We start from the raw sequence: 23,320 nt of genomic DNA, 5'->3' as shown, positions 1-23,320 counted from the left end.
CGGAGGACGTTGGTACGGTCGGCAAGGTACTCCCTCAGCATCTTCCCTAACTTTGCACTCATTGTGAGAGTATCCCGCGCCTCAGGGCCTGTGCGATGGGAGGGTCTGAGAAAACTCTCTCAGAACTTTGACAGTGTTCCCATGCCTCTGCTGGATTGAAGTTGTGTCTCTCTTGCCTGTACTCCTTGGTTGTCCAATGAAGTGTTCCCTCTGCCGCCAGCGTTTTCAAATTGGAATTTTTTTAACAGTTCCGCAAGAAGGGCCTTCTGGTACAGCCCCATTTTTGTAGACCTGTCCGCCGCAGGAATAAGAGATATTAAGTTCTCCTTGTAGCGTGGGTCTAGAAGTGTCACCAACCAGTAATGACAGTCACCCAAAATTTTGAGAACGCGAGGGTCATGGGAAAGGCAGCATAACATAAACTCAGCCATGCGTGCCAGACTACTAACAGGCAAGACTTCCGTGCCCTCACCAAGAGGATAACTGACCATGCTCTCCTCCTCTCTGTCCTCTGGCCATCCACGCTGAACAGACGGTATGACAGCTGTGCAGGTAGTACCGTCTATAGTGCATGAAACTAACTCCTGTCCTTCCTCCTCCTCCTGTTCCTCATTGTCACCCAATCCACGTTGGGATGAGATGAGGCTTGGCTGTGTGTAATCACCCTGTATGGTTCCTTGCTCCATCCCATCATGCACCGCCTGCAATGCATCCTCTTTGATTGTGAGCAGAGAGCGTTTCAGAAGACAGAGAAGCGGGATGGTGATGCTAATTATGGCGTCATCACCGCTCACCATCTTGGAGGAGTCCTCAAAGTTTTGGCGGATGGTACATATGTCCGACATCCATGTCCACTCCTGAGGTCTTATGTGTGGAGTTTGAACTGAATACCGACGGCCTTGTTGATGCTGGTACTCAACAACTGCCCTCTTCTGTGCACAAATCCTTCCCAACATCTGCAGTGTAGAGTTCCAACGCGTGGTGACATCACACACCATTCTGTGGGCCGGAAGCTGCAAACGCTGCTGAAACACTGCAAGGGCGGCAGAAGCTGTAGCTGACTTTCTAAAATCGGCACACAGGCGGCATAATTTAATAAGCAGATCCGGCAGCTCCGGATAGGATTTGAGAAACCTCTGAACCACGAGGTTAAGCACATGGGCCAGGCATGGTACATGTGTGAGCTCGCCTCGCCTCAGAGCCGCCACCAGGTTCCGGCCATTGTCACACACGACCATGCCTGGCTGTAGGTTCAGCGGTGTGAGCCACAGATCTGCCTGCTCTTTCAGAGCTGTCCACAACTCTTAAGCATTGTGCGGGTTGTCACCTAAGCATATTAGCTTCAGCACAGCCTGTTGCCGCTTGGCCGAGGCAGTGCTGCAGTGCTTCCAGCTTGTGACTGATGTGGTCATTTCGGAGATGGAGGCTGAAGAGGAGGAGGAGGCTGAGGAGGATGAGGTGCAGGAGCTGTAGACTGTGGGGGCAACCCTGATTGACCTAGGGCCCGCAATCCTTAGCGTCGGGAGGACGTGTTCCGTCCTAAGGTCCGACTGGGTCCCGGCTTCCACTATGTTAACTCAGTGTGCCGTCAGCGAGATGTACCGTCCCTGCCCACAAGCACTTGTCCACGTGTCTGTGGTTAGGTGGACTTTCCCGGTAACTGCGTTGTTGAGGGCACGGCTAATGTTTTGGGACAAATGCTTGTGTAATGCGGGGACGGCACACCTGGAGAAATAGTGGCGGCAGGGGACTGAGTACTGAGGGACGGCCGCCGCCATCAGGTTGCGGAATGCTTCCGTCTCCACGAGCCTAAAAGCCAACATTTCGAGCGTAAGTTAGTCGTGAAATGTGAGAATTTAGTAGTGTGGCCTGTGGGGCGTTGGCTGCATATTTGCGCTTGCGTTACAAGTACTGTGGTACGGACAACTGAACGCTACGCTGGGACAAGGACATGGACATGCTTCCTGATGCTGCTACTTGAGAGTGCGCAACGACAGGTACAGGGCAGGAGTCATCTTCCCATGCACCATGGACAGGTGATTGGCTTGCATCCACAAAAGCGGAAGAAGCAATGGTGCCACCTGCAGACACTGTTCCTGGACCCTGGGGTTCGGCCAACAAAGTCGGGTGCTTTGCTGCCATGTGCCTGATCATGCTGGTGGTGGTCAGGCTGGTCGTTTTCCATCCCTGCTGATGCTGGCGTGGCAGGTGGTGCAAATGGCCTTTTTGGGGTTATCGGCAGAGTCTTTAAAAACAACCAGACTGGGGAAGACCTAACAGTTGTACTGGCAACTTCCTTCGTGTTGGTGTTACAGGGAACGGTTGCCTGCTTTCTGTCTGCGGCCACCACACTGCTTCTTCCTGCTTGTTGGGGTGCTGTGCCTCCCTCCTCCTGTGTGCTGCTGTCCTCGCTCTGCATGTCCTCCTGCCAGGTTGGGTCAGTTACTATATCATCCACCACCACATCTTCCACTTCCGCACCCTGGTCCTCCTCCTGACTTTCTGGCAATTGTGTTTCATCATCGTCCACCTCTTGTGACACTTTCCCACCGTCACCTTCGTGTGCCCGTGGCTGCTCAAATATTTGGGCATCGCTACACGCGATCTCCTCTTGCCCCGTTTCAAGTGAACCGGGCGAGAGGCCCGAATCTTGAAATGGAAAATTGAACAGCTCTTCTCAGTGTCCAAGTGTGGGATCAGTTGTCTCTGGGAACTTGGCACGGTGGGAGGAAGGAGGATCAGGGTGAAGAATAAGCGGTCCAGACTCACGGCTACTGAGACTAGACCGTGTGGAAGACAGGGTGGTGACTAAGTGACTGGAAGCATTATCCACTATCCAGCCAACAACCTTTTGACACTGCTATGGGTTCAATAGTGGTGTGCTGCGGTCCCCTAGAAATTGGGACAGGAAGGTCAGGCGAGTAGATGTGGTTGTTTGTTGTGGCACAATTTCAGCTTGCCCATGGCCTTGTCCTCGGCCTCTGCATGCACCATTACCATCACGTCCAGTTCCCCGTCCCTTGCCACATGCCTTGCCCATTTTAAATGGAGGACAGTATCTTCCACGCTCACTACAAATGACTGAGTTTGGAGCGAAATTATATGTGATCCATGTGACGGAGAAAACAGAGTTTTAAATACCTTGCCTGTGGGTAAGTAGTTTGAACAGCAAACTGCTATGAATTGCTTCACTGACACACTAAAGGAAATTTTTAATGGAGGCCAGAAATGGCAGTATTTTCTGACAACGTATATGTGATCCGTGTGACGGAGAAAACAGAGTTTTAAATACCTGGCCTGTAGGTAAGTATTTTGAACAGAAAACTGCTGTGAATTGCTTCACTGACACACTAAAGGAAATTTTTAATGGAGGCCAGAAATGGCAGTATTTTCTGACAACTTATATGTGATCCATGTGACGGAGAAAACAGAGTTTTAAATACCTGGCCTGCAGGTAAGCAGTTTGAACAGAAAACTGCTGTGAATTGCTTCACTGACACACTGAAAGAAATTTTTAATGGAGGCCAGAAATGGCAGTATTTTCTGACAACGTATATGTATTCCGTGTGACAGAGAAAACAGAGTTATAAATACCTGGCCTGTAGGTAAGTAGTTTGAACAGCAAACTGCTGTGAATTGCTTCACTGACACACTAAAGGAAATTTTTAATGGAGGTCAGAAATGGCAGTATTTTCTGAAAACGTATATCTGATCCATGTGACAAACAAACCACAGTTTTAAATACCTGGCCTGTAGGTAACTATTTTGAACAGCAAACTGGTGTCAATTGCTTCACTGACACAGTGAAACAAATTTTTAATGGAGGCCAGAAATGGCAGTATTTTCAGCGCAATTATATGTGATCCGTGTGACGGACAAACCAGTTTTAACCCCTTAAGCCCCGCGGGTGGTTTGCACGTTAATGACCGGGCCAATTTTTACAATTCTGACCACTGTCACTTTATGAGGTAATTACTCTGGAACGCTTCAACGGATCCCCCTGATTCTGAGACTGTTTTTTCGTGACATATTGTACTTCATGATTGTGGAAAAATTTCTTCGATATCACTTGCGTTTATTTGTGAAAAAAATGGAAATTTGGTGAAAATTTTGCAATTTTCAAAATTTGAATTTTTAAGCCCTGAAATCAGAGAGATATGTCACACAAAAGAGTTAATAAATAACATTTCCCACATGTCTACTTTATATCAGCACAATTTTGGAACCAAAATTTTTTTTTGTTAGGGAGCTATAAGGGTTAAAAGTTGACCAGCGATTTCTCATTTTTCCAACAAAATTTACAAAACCATTTTTTTAGGGACCACATCACATTTGAAGTCACTTTGAGAGGTCTTTATGACAGAAAATACCCAAAAGTGACACCATTCTAAAAACTGCACCCCTCAAGGTGCTCAAAACCACATTCAAGAACTTTATTAACCCTTCAGGTGCTTCATAGGAATTTTTTGAATGTGGAAGAAAAAAATGAACATTTAACTTTTTTCACAAAAATGTTACTTTAGACCCAATTTTTTTTATTTTCACAGGGGTAACAAGAAAAAATGGACCGCAAAATTTGTTGTGCAATTTCCCCTGGGCACGCAGATACCCAATATTTGGGGAAAAAACACTGTTTGGGCGCACTGTAGGGCTCGGAAGGGAAGGAGCACCATTTGACTTTTTGATTGTAAAATTTGCTTGAATAATTAGCGGACACCATGTTGCGTTTAGAGAGCCCCTGTGTGTCCAAACATTGGAGCTCCCCCACAAGTGACCCCATTTTGGAAACTAGACCCCCCAAGGCACCTATCTAGATGCATAGTGAGCAGTTGCAACCCCCAGGTGCTTCACAAATTGATTCGTAAAAATGAAAAAGTGAAAAAAAAAACACTTTTTCATTGTTACGAATCAATTTGTGAAGCACCTGGGGGTTCCAACTGCTCACTATGCATCTAGATAGGTGCCTTGGGGGGTTTAGTTTCCAAAATGGGGTCACTTGTGGGGGAGCTCCAATGTTTGGGCACACAGGGACTCTCTAAATCCAACATGGTATCCGCTAACAAATTGAATGGAAAATCGGCTCAAATTGTTAGCGGACACCACATTGCGTTTGGAGAGCCCCTCTGTGCCCAAACTTTGGAGCTCCCCCAAAAGTGACCCCATTTTGGAAACTAGACCCCCCAAGGCACCTTTCTAGATACATAGTGAGCACTTGGAACCCCCAGGTGCTTCACAAATTGATTCGTAATAATGAAAAAGTGAAAAAAAAAAACACTTTTTCATTTTTACGAATCAATTTGTGAAGCACCTGGGGGTTGCAACTGCTCACTATGCATCTAGATAGGTGCCTTGGGGGGTTTAGTTTCCAAAATGGGGTCACTTGTGGGGGAGCTCCAATGTTTGGGCACACAGGGACTCTCTAAATGCAACATGGTATCCGCTAACAAATTGAATGGAAAATCGGCTCAAATTGTTAGCGGACACCACATTGCGTTTGGAGAGCCCCTCTGTGCCCAAACTTTGGAGCTCCCCCACAAGTGACCCCATTTTGGAAACTAGACCCCCCAAGGTACCTTTCTAGATGCATAGTGAGCACTTGGAACCCCCAGGTGCTTCACAAATTGATCCGTAATAATGAAAAAGTGAAAAAAAAAAAACACTTTTTCATTTTTACGAATCAATTTGTGAAGCACATAGGGGTTCCAAGTGCTCACTATGCATCTAGATAGGTGCCTTGGGGGGTCTAGTTTCCAAAATGGGGTCACTTGTGGGGGAGCTCCAATGTTTGGGTACACAGGGACTCTCTAAATGCAACATGGTATCCGCTAACAAATTGAATGGAAAATTGGCTCAAATTGTTAGTGGACACCACATTGCGTTTGGAGAGCCCCTCTGTGCCCAAACTTTGGAGCTCCCCCACAAGTGACCCCATTTTGGAAACTAGACCACCCAAGGCACCTTTCTAGATGCATAGTGAGCACTTGGAACCCCCAGGTGCTTCACAAATTGATTCGTAATAATGAAAAAGTGAAAAAAAAACACTTTTTCATTTTTACGAATCAATTTGTGAAGCACCTAGGGGTTCCAAGTGCTCACTATGCATCTAGATAGGTTCCTTGGGGGATCTAGTTTCCAAAATGGGGTCACTTGTGGGGGAGCTCCAATGTTTGGGCACACAGGGACTCTCTAAATGCAACATGGTATCCGCTAACAAATTGAATGGAAAATCGGCTCAAATTGTTAGCGGACACCACATTGCGTTTGGAGAGCCCCTCTGTGCCCAAACTTTGGAGCTCCCCCACAAGTGACCTCATTTTGGAAACTAGACCCCCCAAGGCACCTTTCTAGATGCATAGTGAGCACTTGGAACCCCCAGGTGCTTCACAAATTGATTCGTAATAATGAAAAAGTGAAAAAAAAAACACTTTTTCATTTTTATGAATCAATTTGTGAAGCACCTGGAGGTTCCAAGTGCTCACTATTCATCTAGATAGGTGCCTTGGGGGGTCTAGTTTCCAAAATGGGGTCACTTGTGGGGGAGCTCCAATGTTTGGGCACACAGGGACTCTCCAAATGCAACATGATATCCGCTAACAATTTGAGCCGACAATTTGTTAGCGGATATCATGTTGCATTTGGAGAGTCCCTGTGTGCCCAAACATTGGAGCTCCCCCACAAGTGACCCCATTTTGGAAACTAGACCCCCCAAGGCACCTATCTAGATTCATAGTGAGCACTTGGAACCCCAGGTGCTTCACAAATTGATTCATAAAAATGAAAAAGTGTTTTTTTTTTCACTTTTTCATTTTTACGAATCAATTTGTGAAGCACCTAGGGATTCCAAGTGCTCACTATGCATCTAGATAGGTTCCTTGGGGGGTCTAGTTTCCAAAATGGGGTCACTTGTGGGGGAGCTCCAATGTTTGGGCACACAGGGACTCTCTAAATGCAACATGGTATCCGCTAACAAATTGAATGGAAAATCGGCTCAAATTGTTAGCGGACACCACATTGCGTTTGGAGAGCCCCTCTGTGCCCAAACTTTGGAGCTCCCCCACAAGTGACCCCATTTTGGAAACTAGACCCCCCAAGGTACCTTTCTAGATGCATAGTGAGCACTTGGAACCCCCAGGTGCTTCACAAATTGATTCGTAATAATGAAAAAGTGAAAAAAAAAAACACTTTTTCATTTTTACGAATCAATTTGTGAAGCACATAGGGGTTCCAAGTGCTCACTATGCATCTAGATAGGTGCCTTGGGGGGTCTAGTTTCCAAAATGGGGTCACTTGTGGGGGAGCTCCAATGTTTGGGTACACAGGGACTCTCTAAATGCAACATGGTATCCGCTAACAAATTGAATGGAAAATTGGCTCAAATTGTCAGTGGACACCACATTGCGTTTGGAGAGCCCCTCTGTGCCCAAACTTTGGAGCTCCCCCACAAGTGACCCCATTTTGGAAACTAGACCCCCCAAGGCACCTTTCTAGATGCATAGTGAGCACTTGGAACCCCCAGGTGCTTCACAAATTGATTCGTAATAATGAAAAAGTGAAAAAAAAACACTTTTTCATTTTTACGAATCAATTTGTGAAGCACCTAGGGGTTCCAAGTGCTCACTATGCATCTAGATAGGTTCCTTGGGGGGTCTAGTTTCCAAAATGGGGTCACTTGTGGGGGAGCTCCAATGTTTGGGCACACAGGGACTCTCTAAATGCAACATGGTATCCGCTAACAAATTGAATGGAAAATCGGCTCAAATTGTTAGCGGACACCACATTGCGTTTGGAGAGCCCCTCTGTGCCCAAACTTTGGAGCTCCCCCACAAGTGACCTCATTTTGGAAACTAGACCCCCCAAGGCACCTTTCTAGATGCATAGTGAGCACTTGGAACCCCCAGGTGCTTCACAAATTGATTCGTAATAATGAAAAAGTGAAAAAAAAAACACTTTTTCATTTTTATGAATCAATTTGTGAAGCACCTGGAGGTTCCAAGTGCTCACTATTCATCTAGATAGGTGCCTTGGGGGGTCTAGTTTCCAAAATGGGGTCACTTGTGGGGGAGCTCCAATGTTTGGGCACACAGGGACTCTCCAAATGCAACATGATATCCGCTAACAATTTGAGCCGACAATTTGTTAGCGGATATCATGTTGCATTTGGAGAGTCCCTGTGTGCCCAAACATTGGAGCTCCCCCACAAGTGACCCCATTTTGGAAACTAGACCCCCCAAGGCACCTATCTAGATTCATAGTGAGCACTTGGAACCCCAGGTGCTTCACAAATTGATTCATAAAAATGAAAAAGTGTTTTTTTTTTTACTTTTTGATTTTTACGAATCAATTTGTGAAGCACCTGGGGATTCCAAGTGCTCACTATGCATCTAGAAAGGTGCCTTGGGGGGTCTAGTTTCCAAAATGGGGTCACTTGTGGGGGAGCTCCAATGTTTGGGCACACAGGGGCTCTCCAAACGCAACATGGCATCCGCTAACAATTTGAGCCGATTTTCCATTCAATTTGTTAGCGGACACCATGTCGCGTTTGGAGAGCCCGTGATGTGCCTAAACAGTGGAGCTCCCCCACAAGTGTCCCCATTTTGGAAACTATACCCCTCAAGGATTTTATTAAGGTGTATAGTGAACATTTTGAACCCAGAGGTACGGCACAGAATTTGTTTACATTAGGTCATCATATTGAATAAGTTGTCATTATTCTTGAGTGCAAGTGCTCGCTACTTGAGTTTGCATAGGGTACTCAGGTATGCACCATGTACAGCGTGTGCTTGAGTGACATGCTCGAGTCCCTGCTCCGCATGTTTCACGGTTATTAGACACCCCAAAAAAAACATGCGGGGATCGCTCGTGCATGGCAGGCAATCCCCGTAAAGTTTTTTGGCCGCGAAGCATATGGGGCAGAGACTCGAGCATGTCACTCAAATACCCACGATACTCAATGCATACCAGAGCACCCGATGCAAACTCAAGTAGCGAGCACTTGCTCTCAACACTAGTCGCCATATCGTCATCTTTTTTTCTTACTTTTGAAAAAAATCCCAACCCCAGCCCTAGCCCTAGCACAACCCTAGCCCTAGCACAACCCTAACCCTAGCACAACCCTAGCCCCAGCATAACCCTAGCCCCAGCACAACCCTAGCCCCAGCACAACCCTAGCCCCAGCACAACCCTAGCCCCAAACCCAGCCCTAACCCTAGCCCAATCCTAACCCAAGAGTTTATTTTTGACGCCGTTCCTTGTGCGGTATAAGTGATTAGACGACTTTATTCTTCGGGTCGGTGTGATTACAGCAATGCCAGAATCATATGGGGTTTTTATGACTGACAGCTGTCACACACTAAAAGACGCATTTTTTGTAAAATCTAGTTTTTGCATCGCCATATTTTGAGAGCTATAATTTTTCCAGATTTTGGCAGACAGTCATGTGACGGCTCGTTTTTTGCGGGATGACTTGACGTTGTTATTGGTGCCATTTTCAGGCACGTGACATTTTTTGATCGCTTTCTATTCCGATTTTTGGGAGGCAGAATAAACAAAAACCAACAATTCAGGAATTGTTTTTTTTTTTTTTTTTTTATTCTGTTCCGCGTGTGGTAAAATTGATGAGGTAGCTTTATTCTTCGGGTCAGTACGTTTACAGCGGTACCACATTTGTATCATTTTTCTATGTTTTGGCGCGTATACACAATAAAAGCTATTTTATAGAAAAAAATATTTTTTAGTATCGCTTTATTCTGAGAGCTATAACTTTTTTATTTTTCGGCTGATGGAGGTGTATGGCGGCTTGTTTTTTGCGGGACGAGATGACGTTTTCAGCGGTATCATTTTTATTTATAGGCGTCTTTTTGATCGCGTGTTATTCCACTTTTTGTTTGGCGGTATGGTGATAAAGCATTGTTTTTTGCTTCGTTTTTTTTTTTTTTTTTTTTACCGTGTTCACTGAAGGGGTTAACTAGTGGGACAGTTTTATAGGTCAGGTTGTTCCGGACGCGGCGATATCAAATATGTGTACTTTTATTGTTTTTTTTTAATTTTTTTTATAATAATATTTATTGATGGGTACATTATATTTTTATTTTTGGTGTATTATTTTTTTATTTTTTTATAATATTTTTGCACATTTTTTTTTATTTTTCCACTTTCACACAGTTTATACACTTTATTACTTTGTCCCACTCTGGGACTTTCACTTTTTTTTTTCTGATCGCCTGCATGGCACAGGAATGGAGCACCATCCCTATGCCATGAAGGCTGTCAGAAGTGCACAGTGTGAAGATTGCTTGGAGATGCACTGCGCATGTCCAAGCAATCTTCCTGCTCTCTGGTGACCCGGATGTTGTCATGACGACATCGGATCGTCATGGCAACACCCGGGAAGCCTTTGCAGACTGCGCTGGAAGCCGGAAGAGGAGGTGAGTATCGCCGATCACCTCCCCTTGCCCCCGCAATGCCGCGATCGACTTCGATCGCGGCATCGCGGGGGTTAATGTGCTGGGAGCGGTGCAGGACCGCTCCCTGCACATAGTACCGGGTGTCAGCTGTGACAATCAGCTGACACCCGGCGGCGATCGCGCCCGCACAGCCTGTGTGCGCGCGCGATCGCGATGACGTACTAATACGGGTCTGGCTCTTAAGTCCCAGGGCACAGACGCGTATTAGTACGTCAGATGTTATTAAGGGGTTAAATAGCTGGATTTTTAGCGCTGTAATATGGAAAGTACCTGGCTGTATTCTGCAGTACCAACAAGCAAATGGCGCAGAAAAACTGTGTTCTCTGGATTGCTTTTTAAGCAAATAATGAGGATTAAGATTCAAAGTAAAGTATTCCTGGCCCCTGAGACCTGGGCCTTTGTATAGAAATATCTAGCAGCAGCAGAAGGCAGAATTGGAATACAGCCTCTTGTGCTATATCCACTGCAGTCTGCTATATACCCTGCCTGCCTGCCTATATACACTGCCCACTGCACTGCCTCATATCTCTGCAGATGGATTAGTTAAGCCTCAAAACGACTGTTTGTTAAGATGGATATGTGTAATGTACGTTTTTTCTCCCTACACTACCTAATACATAAGCAAATCTCTCCCTGACGCGGCAGCACCTCTCCCTACACTGTCTGATTCCGGAGTGACTGTGACGAACATGGCGGCACCAGGTCTGATACAGACCTGATGACACTGTGCGGCCAGCCAATCACTGTAATGCCACAACCAACATGGCTATGGCATTACCGTGAGTGGCATGAAATCCCTGCATGTTTATTGGCTCTGTAAAGAGCGCTAAACATGCAGGGAGGGGACCCGAGCTCCCGCCGAACAACCCCGGCAGTGAGATGCTCGGGCGAGCACAGAGCTGTAGCGAGCATGCTCGCTCATCACTACTCATGACCTCCTGTTTACAAGACTGGAGCATTAATCCAGTAAGTCACTGGAATATCACAGGTGCAAATGTTTGTCTAGAAGGGCAGGGAACATTGAATCACTAATTGGATAATTCAAAATGAATTCCACTGGTTTTACTAAGTCATTCTTAATGCCAATCTATACAGCGTAGGATGACATTTTGTTCTTTATGAACACTTAATACACGTTCTATATCTCACAATTGCACTATCTCAAGCCCAAAGGTTATGCAAATATCCTTTCCCTGGATAGAAAGCTTTATTGTGAATAAATAAAAAAAAAGGCACTCTGTGGATTCAATCTCATGACCTCCTGTTTATGAAACAGGCACATTGACCCAGTAAGCCACTGGAACATAACAGATTCTAATGCTTGTGTAGAAGGGCACTGAACATGAAATTGCTAACTGGATAATTCAAAATGAAATCCATTGGTTTTACTATGTCATTCTTAATGCCAATCTATACAGCGTATGATGACATTTTATTCTTTATGAACACTTAATACACGTTCTATATCTCACAATTGCACTCTTTCATGCCCAAACGTTATGCAAATATCCTTTTTCTGGATAGAAAGCTTTATTGTGAATAAATAAAAATAGGTGCTCTGTGGATTTGAACTCATGACCTCCTGTATTCAATACAGGTGTATAAGCCCAGTAAGGCACTGGAACATCACAGCTACAAACTTTTGTCAAGAAGGGCAGTGAACATTAAATCGCTAATTGGATAATTCAAATGTCATTCTTAATAACAATCTATGCAGCATATGAAGACATTTTGTTCTTTATTAGTGATGAGTGAGCGCTAAAATGCTTGGGTATTCGTTGCTCGGGTCGAGCAAACTGGAATACTCGGGTGCTCGACCCGAGCAACGAGCCCAATGTAAGTCTATGGGAAATTTGAGCATTTTTCAGGTGGCTCCCTCCGGGGGTCTGCAGAGGGCCTAAAAATTGCCCAAATCGATGGGAACAGTGCTCAAATGACATGGGAACAGCATAGGTTAAGACCCTTGGAAACATTTCTGACTCCCAGGTCACTGCTGTCAACAACGTTGTCAGAGGTATTACGCCACTTTTATGGACTCACAATAAAACATACAAAAACAAATCCAAAATGGATTTTCCTGGGAAATATGTTAAGGAACATCCTTTCCAGGGTAATTACTTGTATATAAGGCAAAATAAATAACCAAAACCAAAAATACTCCTCCACACCTTGGGCTATGTTCACACGTAGAGTTTTTGATGCGTTTTTGCACTTTTGCATTGCTTTCAACCAAGACAAATGCATTCACTGGGAAATGTCATTTTAACATTTTACAACCTTATCTAGGCATGTGGTGTGTGACACATCATCAGACACATGCATACAGTGCTGAAAAGACATGGGAACAGCATGGGGAAGACCTCTGGAAGCATCTCTGACTCCCAGGTCACTGCCTAAAAGTGTGCCCATCATAAGTGATCCTTGGCGCATGCGAAGATGCCTCCACCATGCACCTGTCGTTGCAGACTTGCAACAATCACCGTCCACGTCCTTGTCCCAGTGCAGCGTTCAGTTGTCCCTACCCCATTTGTTGGAATGCAAGCGCAAGTATGCAGCCAGCCACCCACCCACAGGCTGCATTACTATACTGCCAAATTTTTGAATGCTGCTTGCACTTGAAATGTAGCTTTTTAGGCTCGTGGAGGCGGAAGCTGTCCACAATCTTATGGCGGCAGCGACCAGGTATCCATACTCGGTCCCCAGCTGCCACTATTTGTCCTGGTATCGTCGCCGCCTGCCACAAGCACGGGTCCCACAACATTACCCGTGCCCTCCCCAGTGAACTTACTGGGAAGGACCGCCTACCCACAAACACGTGGTCAAGTGAATGTGTCCAGGGACGGTACGGAGCCTGTCCACAGCTTTTTTTGCTGAGTTGAATTTCACCACAGCTATATTCTTTAACTTGGTGAAAGGACTTGGGAAACCATATCTACTCCAGCTGTCATTTCTCCCAGGAAGTCCTCTAAAGCTGCTTTCACTTGAAATGTGGCCTTTTAGGCTCGTGAATGCGGAAGCTTTTCATAACCTCTTGCCTGCGGCATCCGGGTGTCCATACTCGGTCCCCAGCTGCCACTATTTCTCCCGGTATCGTCTCCGCCTTCCACAAGCACGGGTTCCTGAACATTACTGCTGGTACTTTTCTGTGGGAATCTGCTTGCCTCCTACCAGCGTGGAATATTTCCAGTAAACTATGGTACAACGCCATGGTATTAGCACGGCCCCCAGTACCAGTAGTGAAGCCATCCCCAATTTCCTTCTGAGGAATTTTATTTGGTAGACTGAGTGGCTGCCCAAATACATTAGTTTCTCACAATGGAGCTGAAGATAGAGTGACAGTAGGTGCAAGCTTCTCCAGCCTGTTAGATATCAGAGGGTTAACGGCAGCACATTGGATCAATGGTTAGCACTGAAGCCTTGCAGCGCTGGGATCCTTGGTTCAAATCCCAGCAAGGACAACATCTGCAAGGATTTTGTATGTTCTCCCCATGTTTGTGTGGGTTTCTACCTCAGGAAAAAAGCAGCCATAGAATGTCCAGGAACCTTCCCACACACTTTTCTTAGCCAGGACTGCTTCTCAGCAGGGTAGGACGGTCCCACTGGAGAATCCTCTGGTGTGCCCTGGCTTCTACATCAGGAGAGTTCATGAAAGCGCTAACTTTAAAGCTGCTATCGGGCTCTTGAGCCGGAGAGAAAGGTGAGCCCTCAGAATCAAATCCTCTGGTGGGCCCAATGTTTTTCAGTCTGAAACAGTGGTAGTTGTATTTCACCACAGCCATATTCTTTAGCTCGGTGAAAGGACTGGAATAGAGGGAAACCGTACCTACTCCGGCTGTCATTTCTCCATCAGAAGGTTCCGCCCATTGTCACACACAACCATGCCTGGCTGTATGTTCAGCGGTGAGAGCCACAGATCAGGCTGCTGTGTTACAGCTTTCAACAACTCTGCAGCACTGGGCGGTTTGTCACCTAAGCATTAAGCATGTTATCTTCAGCACAGCCTGTTGCCGCTTGGCCAAGGCAGTGCTGCAGTGCTTTCAGCTTGTGACTGATGTGGTCATTTCGGAGATGGAGGAGGAGGTGCAGGAGCTGAACAATGTGATTAAATTGAGGTTACATTGGCGACTCTGTTTTTTATACTAAAGAATGATCCTAGTGTTTTTTTTTACGTTATTTTTTAAGACAAATGCATTCACCGGGATATGTCATTTTAACATTTTACAACCTTATCTGGCAATGTGGTGTGTGACACATCATCAGACACATCCTGTTTCATTTATGATGGAGGGACTCTGAAAGTCACAAAGCCTATTTTTATAGGGCCCTTACTATTCTTAAAAGGCCAGCAGTCGGCCCTCGCTATTGTTAGAGAGCCATCAGCTGGCTATGCTTTGTTGTTCCCATTATTAATGAGTCGGTCTCCTATAGTATTATTGCGTATGCAGTGACTGCAAGGGCTGTCAAAAATTCAGATGCAGCCCAATACCCTTTTGAAGAGACATAGAGGAGGGTCTCAGTAAAAAAAATGTTCCCATTTTAAAGCAGCGGGTCTCCTATAGTGGTAATGCCCATGCTGTTACTGCAAAGGCTGCCAAAATTTGGGAAAAAACCCACTAAGAATTTAAAGACACATAGAGCTGGGCCAGAGTAATGAGTACGACATGTTCCCATTAGAAGGGATAGAGTCTGCTATACATTTATAGGGTATGCAGTGAGTCCAACGGCTGACCAAATTTAGGAAAAACCCCACTAACAATTTAAAGACACATAGAGCTGGGCCACAGTAACGAGTACGACATGTTCCCATTAGAAGGGATAGAGTCTGCAATACAGTTATAGAGTGTGCAGTGAGTCCAATGGCAGACCAAATTTAGGAAAAACCCCACTAACAATTTAAAAACACATAGAGCAGGGCCACAGTAACGGCAATTACCCATTAGAAAGGAGAGGGTCTCCCATAGTGTTGGCCTATGCAGTGAATGCAAGGGCTGCCAAAAATTGAGAGGCACTCCAATGCCCCTTGGAAGGGACGTACAGGGCCTCATGAAAAAATTTCCCATTAGAAAGGAGCGGGTCTCCTATACTTGTAATGCCCATGCACTAAGTGTATGGGCTGACAAACATTTACCCCTGGGGGGTATACATGATCATACTCTATGAAATTTTTTTTTTTATGGGCATCGTAAACACCCTTTAAAAAAATTATGTGGGTGTTGCATCACGGACCACGGTCACCCTGGTGATATGGTGGTGGAGGATGAGGATGAGGAGAAGGAGGAGGACAAGAGCAAATAGCCAAAATCAGGAAGCGTATACCCATGTGTGGGTGTGAAAAGGTGCATGGGAATACACCTCCCAAAAAAAGACACTGGATTTGAGTTTATGTTACGCTGCTATCATTCGGTGGTGTTGAGAAGTCTGGCCCAATTCAGCCCTTGTTCATTTTTATAAGAGTCAGTCTGTCAGCATTTTCAGTTGACAGGCGGATGCGCTTATCAGTTATAATTCCACCAGTGGCACTAAAAACCCGCTCTGATAAAACACTGGCGGCAGGGCAGGCCAGGATCTCCAAGGCATAGAGAGGCAGCTCATTCCACGTATCCACCTTGGATACCCAATAATTATAAGGCACAGAGGAATCATGGAGGATGTTGGTATGGTCGGCAAGGTACTCCCTCAGTATCTTCCCAAACTTTGCAGTCTTTGTGAGAGTACCCCGCGCCGCAGGGCTTGTGTAATGGGAGGGGCTGAGAAAATTCTCCCAGAACTTTGACAGTGTTCCCCTGCCTCTGCTGGACTGGAGTTGTGTCTCTCTCGCCTGTAGTCCTTGGTTGTCCAACGAACTATGACCTCTGCCGCCAGCGTTTTCAGATGGGAATGTTTTTAATAGTTCTGCAACAAGGGCCTTCTGGTACTGTCCCATTTTTGTAGACCTGACCGCCTCAGGAATAAGAGATATAAAGTTCTCCTTGTAGCGTGGGTCTAGAAGTTTCACCAACCAGTAATGACTGTCACCTAAAATTTTGAGAATGCGATGGTCATGGGAAAGGCAGCGTAACATAAACTCAGCCATGCGTGCCAGACTGCTAACAGGCAAGACTTCCATGTCCTCACCAAGAGGACGAGTGACCATGCTCTCCTCCTCAGGCCATCCACACTGAACAGACGGTATGACAGTTGTGCAGGTAGTACCATCTATAGCGCATGAAACTAGCTCCTGTTCTTCCTCCTCCTCTTCCTCATTATCACCCAATCCACGTTGGGATGAGATGAGGCTGGGCTGTGTGTAATCACCATGTATGGTTCCTTGCTCCGTGTCATCGTGCTCAACCTGTAATGCATCCTCTTTGATCGTGAGCAGAGAGCGTTTCAGAAGACAGAGAAGCGGGATGGGGATGCTAATTATGGCGTCATCGCCGCTCACCATCTTGGTGGAGTCCTCAAAATTTTGGAGGATGGTACATATATCTGACATCCATGTCCACTCCTGAGGTCTTATGTGTGGAGTTTGAACTGAATACCGACGGCCTTGTTGATGCTGGTACTCAACAAATGCACTCTTCTGCTCACAAATCCTTCCCAACATCTGCAGTGTAGAGTTCCAATGCGTGGGGACATCACACACCAGTCTGTAAGCCGGAAGCTGCAAATGTGGCTGAAGCAAGGGCGGCGGAAGCTGTAGGTGACTTTTTAAAATGGGCACACAGGCGACGTACTTTGACAAGCAGATCCGGCAGCTCCGGGTAGGATTTGAGAATTCGCTGAACCACGAGGTTAAGCACATGGGCCAGGCATGGTACGTGTGTGAGCTTGCCTCGCCTCAGAGCCGCCATCAGGTTTCGGCCATTGTCACACACGACAATGCCTCACTGTAGGTTCAGCGGTGTGAGCCACAGATCTGCCTGCTCTTTCAGAGCAGTCCACAACTCTTAAGCATTGTGTGGTTTGTCACCTAGGCATATTAGCTTCAACACAGCCTGTTGTGGCTGAGGCAGTGCTGCATTGCTTCCAGCATGTGACTGATGTGGTCATTTCGGGGATGGAGGCTGAAGAGGAGTAGGAGGCTGAGGAGAATGAGGTGCAGGAGCTGTAGACTGTGGGGGCAACCCTGACTGACCTAGGGCCTGCGATCCTTGGAGTCGGGAGGACGTGTTCCATCCCAAAGTCTGACTGGGTCCCGGCTTCCACTATGTTAACCAAGTGTGCCGTCAGCGAGATGTACTGTCCCTGCCCACAAGCACTTGGCCACGTGTCTGTGGTTAGGTGGAGTTTCCCGGTAACTGCGTTTCTCGAGGGCACGTCTAATGTTTTGGGACTTGTGCTTGTGTAATGTTGGGACGGCACATTGGGAGAAATAGTGGCGACTGGGGACCAAGTACCGAGGAATGGCCACCGCCATCAGGTTGTGGAATGCTTCTGTCTCCACGAGCCTAAAAGGCAACATTTCTAGCAGTCGCGAAATGTGGGAATTTAGTAGTGTGGCCAGTGGGGCGTTGGCTGTGTATTTGCACTTGCGTTCCAAGGACTGGGGTATGGACAACTGAACGCTTCGCTGGGACAAGGACATGCTTCCTGATGCTGCTACTTGAGTGTGCAATGACAGGAGCAGGGCAGGAGGCATCTTCGCATGCACCATGGACAGGGGATTGGCTTGCATGCACAACAGTGGAAGAAGCAGTGGTGCCACCCGCAGACACTGTTCCTGGACCCTGGGGTACCGGCCCACAAAGTCGGGTGCTTTGCAGCCATGAGCCTGAAGATGCTGGTGGTGGTCAGGCTGGTCGTTTTGCCACCCCTGCTGATGCTGGCCTGGCAGGTGGTGCAAATGGCCTTTTTGAGGTTATCGGCAGAGTCTTTAAAAAACAACCAGACTCGGGAAGACTTAACAGTTGTACTGGCAACTTCCTTCGTGTTGGTGTTACTACTACTGCTTCTTTCTGCCTGCTGGGGTGCTCTGCCTCCCTCCCCCTGTGTGCTGCTCTCCTCGCTCCACCATCTCGTCTTCCACTTCCGCACTCTGGTCCTCCTCCTGACTTTCTGGCAATTGTGTCTCATCATCGTCCACCTCTTATGACACTTTCCCACCATAGCCTTTGTGTGACCGTGGCTGCTCAAATATTTGGGTATCGCTACATGCAATCTCCTCTTGCTCTGCTTCAAGTGGACCGAGCGAGAGGCCCAAATCTATAATAGAAAAGTGAACAGCTCTTCGGAGTGTCCAAGTGTGGGATCAGTTGTCTCCGGGCACTCGGCATGGTGGGAGGAAGGATGAGGAATCAGGGTGAGGAATATGTGGTCCAGACTCACAGCTACTGAGACTGTGTGGAAGACAAGGTGGTGGTGGCTAAGTAACTGGAAGCATTATGTGCTATCCAACCAATAACCTTTTCACACTGCTCGGTGTTCAATAGTGGTGTTCTGCGGTCCCCTAATAATTGGGACAGGAAGGTCAAGTGAGAAGATGTGGATGTTTGTTGTGGCTCAATTTCAGCTTGCCCACGGCCTCGGCTTCGGCATGCACCATCACCATCACATCCAGTTCCTCGTCCCTTGCCACGTGCCTTGCCCATTTTAAATGGAGGACAATATCTTCCATGCTCCCTACAAATGACTGAATTTGGAGCGAACTTATATGTGATCCGTGTGACGGACAAAGCACAGTTTTAAATACCTTGCCTGTAGGTAACTATTTTGAACAGCAAACTGGTGTCAATTGCTTCTCTGACACACTGAGCAAATTTTTAATGGAGGCCAGAAATGACAGTATTTTCTGAAAACGTATATGTGATCCGTGTGACGGAGAAAACACAGTGTCAAATACCTGGCCTGTAGGTAACTATTTTGAACCGCAAACTGGTGTCAATTGCTTCACTGACACACTGAAACAAATTTTTAATGGAGGTCAGAAATGGCAGTATTTTCTGAAAACTTATATATGATCCATGTGACAAACAAACCACAGTTTTAAATACCTGGCCTGTATGTAACTATTTTGAACAGCAAACTGGTGTCAATTGCTTCACTGACACGGTGAAACAAATTTTTAATGGAGGCCAGAAATGGCAGTATTTTCAGCGCAATTATATGTGATCCGTGTGACGGACAAACCAGTTTTAAATAGCTGGATTTTTAGTGCTGTAATATGGAAAGGACCTGGCTGTATTCTTCAGTGCCAACAAGCAAATGGTGCAGAACAACAGTGTTCTCTGGATTGATTTTTATGCAAATAATGAGGATTAAGATCCAAAAAAAAACTATTCCTGGCACCTGAGACCTGGGCCTATTTCTACAAATATCTAGCAGCTGCAGCAGACAAAACTGGAATGGAGCCTCGTGTGCTATGTGCACGGCAGTCTGACCCTGCCCAAGGGGCATTAAAACCATCTTGTTAAACCACTCTGAACTCCACGTCTCTTCCAAGGGGCATTAAAACCATCTTGTAAAACCACTCTGACCTCCACGTCTCTTCCAAGGGGCATTAAAACCATCTTGATAAGCTACTGTAACCTCCACGTCTCTTCCAAGGGGCATTAAAACTGTCTTGTTAAGCTACTCTGAACTCCACATCTCTTCCAAGAGGCATTAAAACCGTCTTGTTAAACCACTCTGAACTCCATGTCTCTTCCAAGGGGCATTAAAACCGTCTTGTTAAGCTACTGTGAACTCCACGTCTCTTCCAAGGGGCATTAAAACCGTCTTGTTAAACCACTCTGACCTCCACGTCTCTTCCAAGGGGCATTAAAACCATCTTGTAAACCACTCTGACCTCCACGTCTCTTCCAAGGGGCATTAAAACCGTCTTGTTAAGCTACTGTGACCTACACGTCTCTTCCAAGTTATATACCCTGCCTGCCTGCCTGACATCTCTGCAGATGGATTAGTCCTCAGAAGGACTGTTTGTTGAGATGGATATGTGTCTCTAATATAGTTTGGTACACCTACACTAACTAGAAGCAAGCAAATCTCTCCCTAGCTCAGCAGCACATCTCCCTACACTGTCTGATTCCGGAGTGACTGTGACGAGCATGGCGGTGCCAGGTCTGATATAGACCTGATGATGCTGTGCGGCCAGCCAATCACTGCAATGCCACAACCAACATGGCTATGGCATTACAGTGAGTGGCAGGGAATGCCTACATGTTCATTGCCTCTGTAAAGAGTGCCAAACATGCAGGGAGGGGACCCGAGTTCCCGCCGAGCAACCCCAGAAATACTCGGCGAGCGGCGAGCATCTCAAGCAGTGAGATGCTCGGGCGAGCACCGAGCAGTTGCGAGCATGCTCGCTCATCACTGTGCTGTATGAACACTTAATACACGTTCTATATTTCACAATTGCACCTCAGGCCCGAAGGTTATGCAAACTTCCCTTTGCTGGATAGAAAGCTTTAGGCTAAGTGCCCACGATGCAGAAATGCTCTGGATTTTTCCTGAGCGTTTCTGCATCTCCCTGGCAGAAAAAACGCATGCGGATTTTACATGCATTTTTCATGCCAGGGACAAGCGTAAGTGAAGCGTTTTGATCATGCGATTTCGCATGCGGGTTGTCAAGCACTTTCCAAGCGATTTTAGCATCACTTGGAAAGTGCTTGACAGCTTGGTCACACTATATAAATCCATGCAACCGGCATGGATTTTATATAGTGTGACCAAGTTAGCTAAAAAAAAAAAAATGGTAAAAAATAAAAAAAAACATATACTCACCTCACAATGGCCCCCGGTCTCCTTATCCAATGCGTCCGGTCTTCCCGATGTCTCGCGGTTGTGTAAAAGGACCTTCCATGACGTCATTTAGTCATGTGACAGGTCACGCGACCGCCGACGACAGCGGTCGCGTGACCAGTCAAATGTCTAAATGACGTCATGGCAGGTCCTTTTAGACCATCGCGAGCTGCCGGGGAGCCAGGACACATCGTTATGGAGACCAGGGGCCATCAGAAGGTAAGTATGATGTATATTTTTTATTTTAATTCTTTTTTTTACAGGTACTATGTTACCCGGGTCTGGATGAGAGTCTCCTCTTCTCCAGACCCGGGTACCATCCGCACATTGAATCGCTTAATATCCGCATGTGAACATGTAGTCATGTGGATATTAAGCGGTTCAATGCAAGTCAATGGCGGTGAAAACGCCGCGATTACGCAAAATAATTGGTAGTGTTGTGGATTTTTCCGCAATGATAATCCGCAGCGGAAATTTCCGTAGCATGTGCACAGCACATGCAGATTAACATTAGGAAACATTGCAGACCTTCTACCAAGAGTTTTTTAAGCGTTTCTGCAGCGAAATTAACACTGCGAAAATGCTTAAAAAACGCATAGTGGGCACAAAGCCTTATTGTGAGTAAATGGAAAAACAACACGCCGTGGATTTCAACTCATGACCTACTGTTTATAAGACATGCGCATTAACCCAGTAAGCCACTGGAACATAACAGTGTCTAGAAGGGTAGTGAACATTGAATCGCTAATTGGTTAGTTCAAAATGAAATCCATTGGCTTTACTATGTCATTCTTAATGCCAATCTATACAGCGTATGATGACATTTTGTCCTTTATGAACACTTAATACAGGTTCTATATTTTACAATAGCACTTTCTCAAGCCTGAAGGTTATGCAAACTTCCCTTTGCAGGATAGAAAGCTTTATTATGAGTAAATTAAAAAAGGCACTCCTTGGATTTGAACTCGTGACCTCCCAATTGCAATATAGGTGCATTTACTCAGTAAGCCACTGGAACATCACAGGTGCAAACGTTTGTCTAGAAGGGCAGTGAATATTGAATCACTCATCGATTAGTTCAAAATTAAATCCATGGTTTTACTATGTCATTCTTAATGCCAATCAATACAGAGTATGATGACATTTTGTTCTTTATGAACACTTAATACAGGTTCTATATTTCACAATTGTACAACCCCTGGCAAAAATTATGGAATCACCGGGCTCGGAGGATGTTCATTCAGTTGTTTAATGTTGTGGAAAAAAAGCAGATCACAGACATGGCACAAAACTAAAGTCATTTCAAATGGCAACTTTATGGCTTTAAGAAACACTAAAAGAAATCAAGAAAAAAATATGGTACTCAGTAAGGGTAATTTTTTTCAGACCAAGCAGAGGGAAAAAATTATGGAATCACTCAATTCTGAGTAAAAAAATTATGGAATCATGAAAAACAAACACACAAAAGAACACTCCAATACATCACTAGTATTTTGTTGCACCACCTCTGGCTTTAATAACAGCTTGCAGTCTCTGAGGCATGGACTTAATGAGTGACAAACAGTACTCTTCATCAATCTGGCTCCAACTTTCTCTGATTGCTGTTGCCAGATCAGCTTTGCAGGTTGGAGCCTTGTCATGGACCATTTTCTTCAACTTCCACCAAAGATTTTCAATTGGATTGAGATCCGGACTATTTGCAGGTCATGACATTGACCTTATGTGTCTTCTTTCAAGGAATGTTTTCACAGTTTTTGCTCTATGGCAGGATGCATTATCATCTTGAAAAATGATGTCATCATCCCCAAACATCCTTTCAATTGATGGGATAAGAAAACTGTCGAAAATATCAATGTAAACTTGGGCATTTATTGAAGATGTAATGACAGCCATCACCCCAGTGCCTTTACCGGACATGCAGCCCCATATCATCAATGACTGTGGAAATTTGCATGTTCTCTTCATGCAGTCTTCTTTATAAATATCATTGGAGTGGCACCAAATAAAAGTTCCAGAATCATCACCTTGCCTAATGCAGATTCGCGATTCATCACTGAATATGACTTTCATCCAGTCATCCACAGTCCATGATTGCTTTTCCTTAGCCCATTGTAACCTTGTTTTTTTTCTGTTTAGGT

The sequence above is a fragment of the Phyllobates terribilis genome, unplaced genomic scaffold (genome assembly GCF_046119375.1).
Source record: "Phyllobates terribilis strain yellow unplaced genomic scaffold, ASM4611937v1 Scaffold_2__4_contigs__length_985480577, whole genome shotgun sequence".
Taxonomy (NCBI): Eukaryota; Metazoa; Chordata; class Amphibia; order Anura; family Dendrobatidae; genus Phyllobates; species Phyllobates terribilis.
This window is presented reverse-complemented; position numbering follows the sequence as displayed.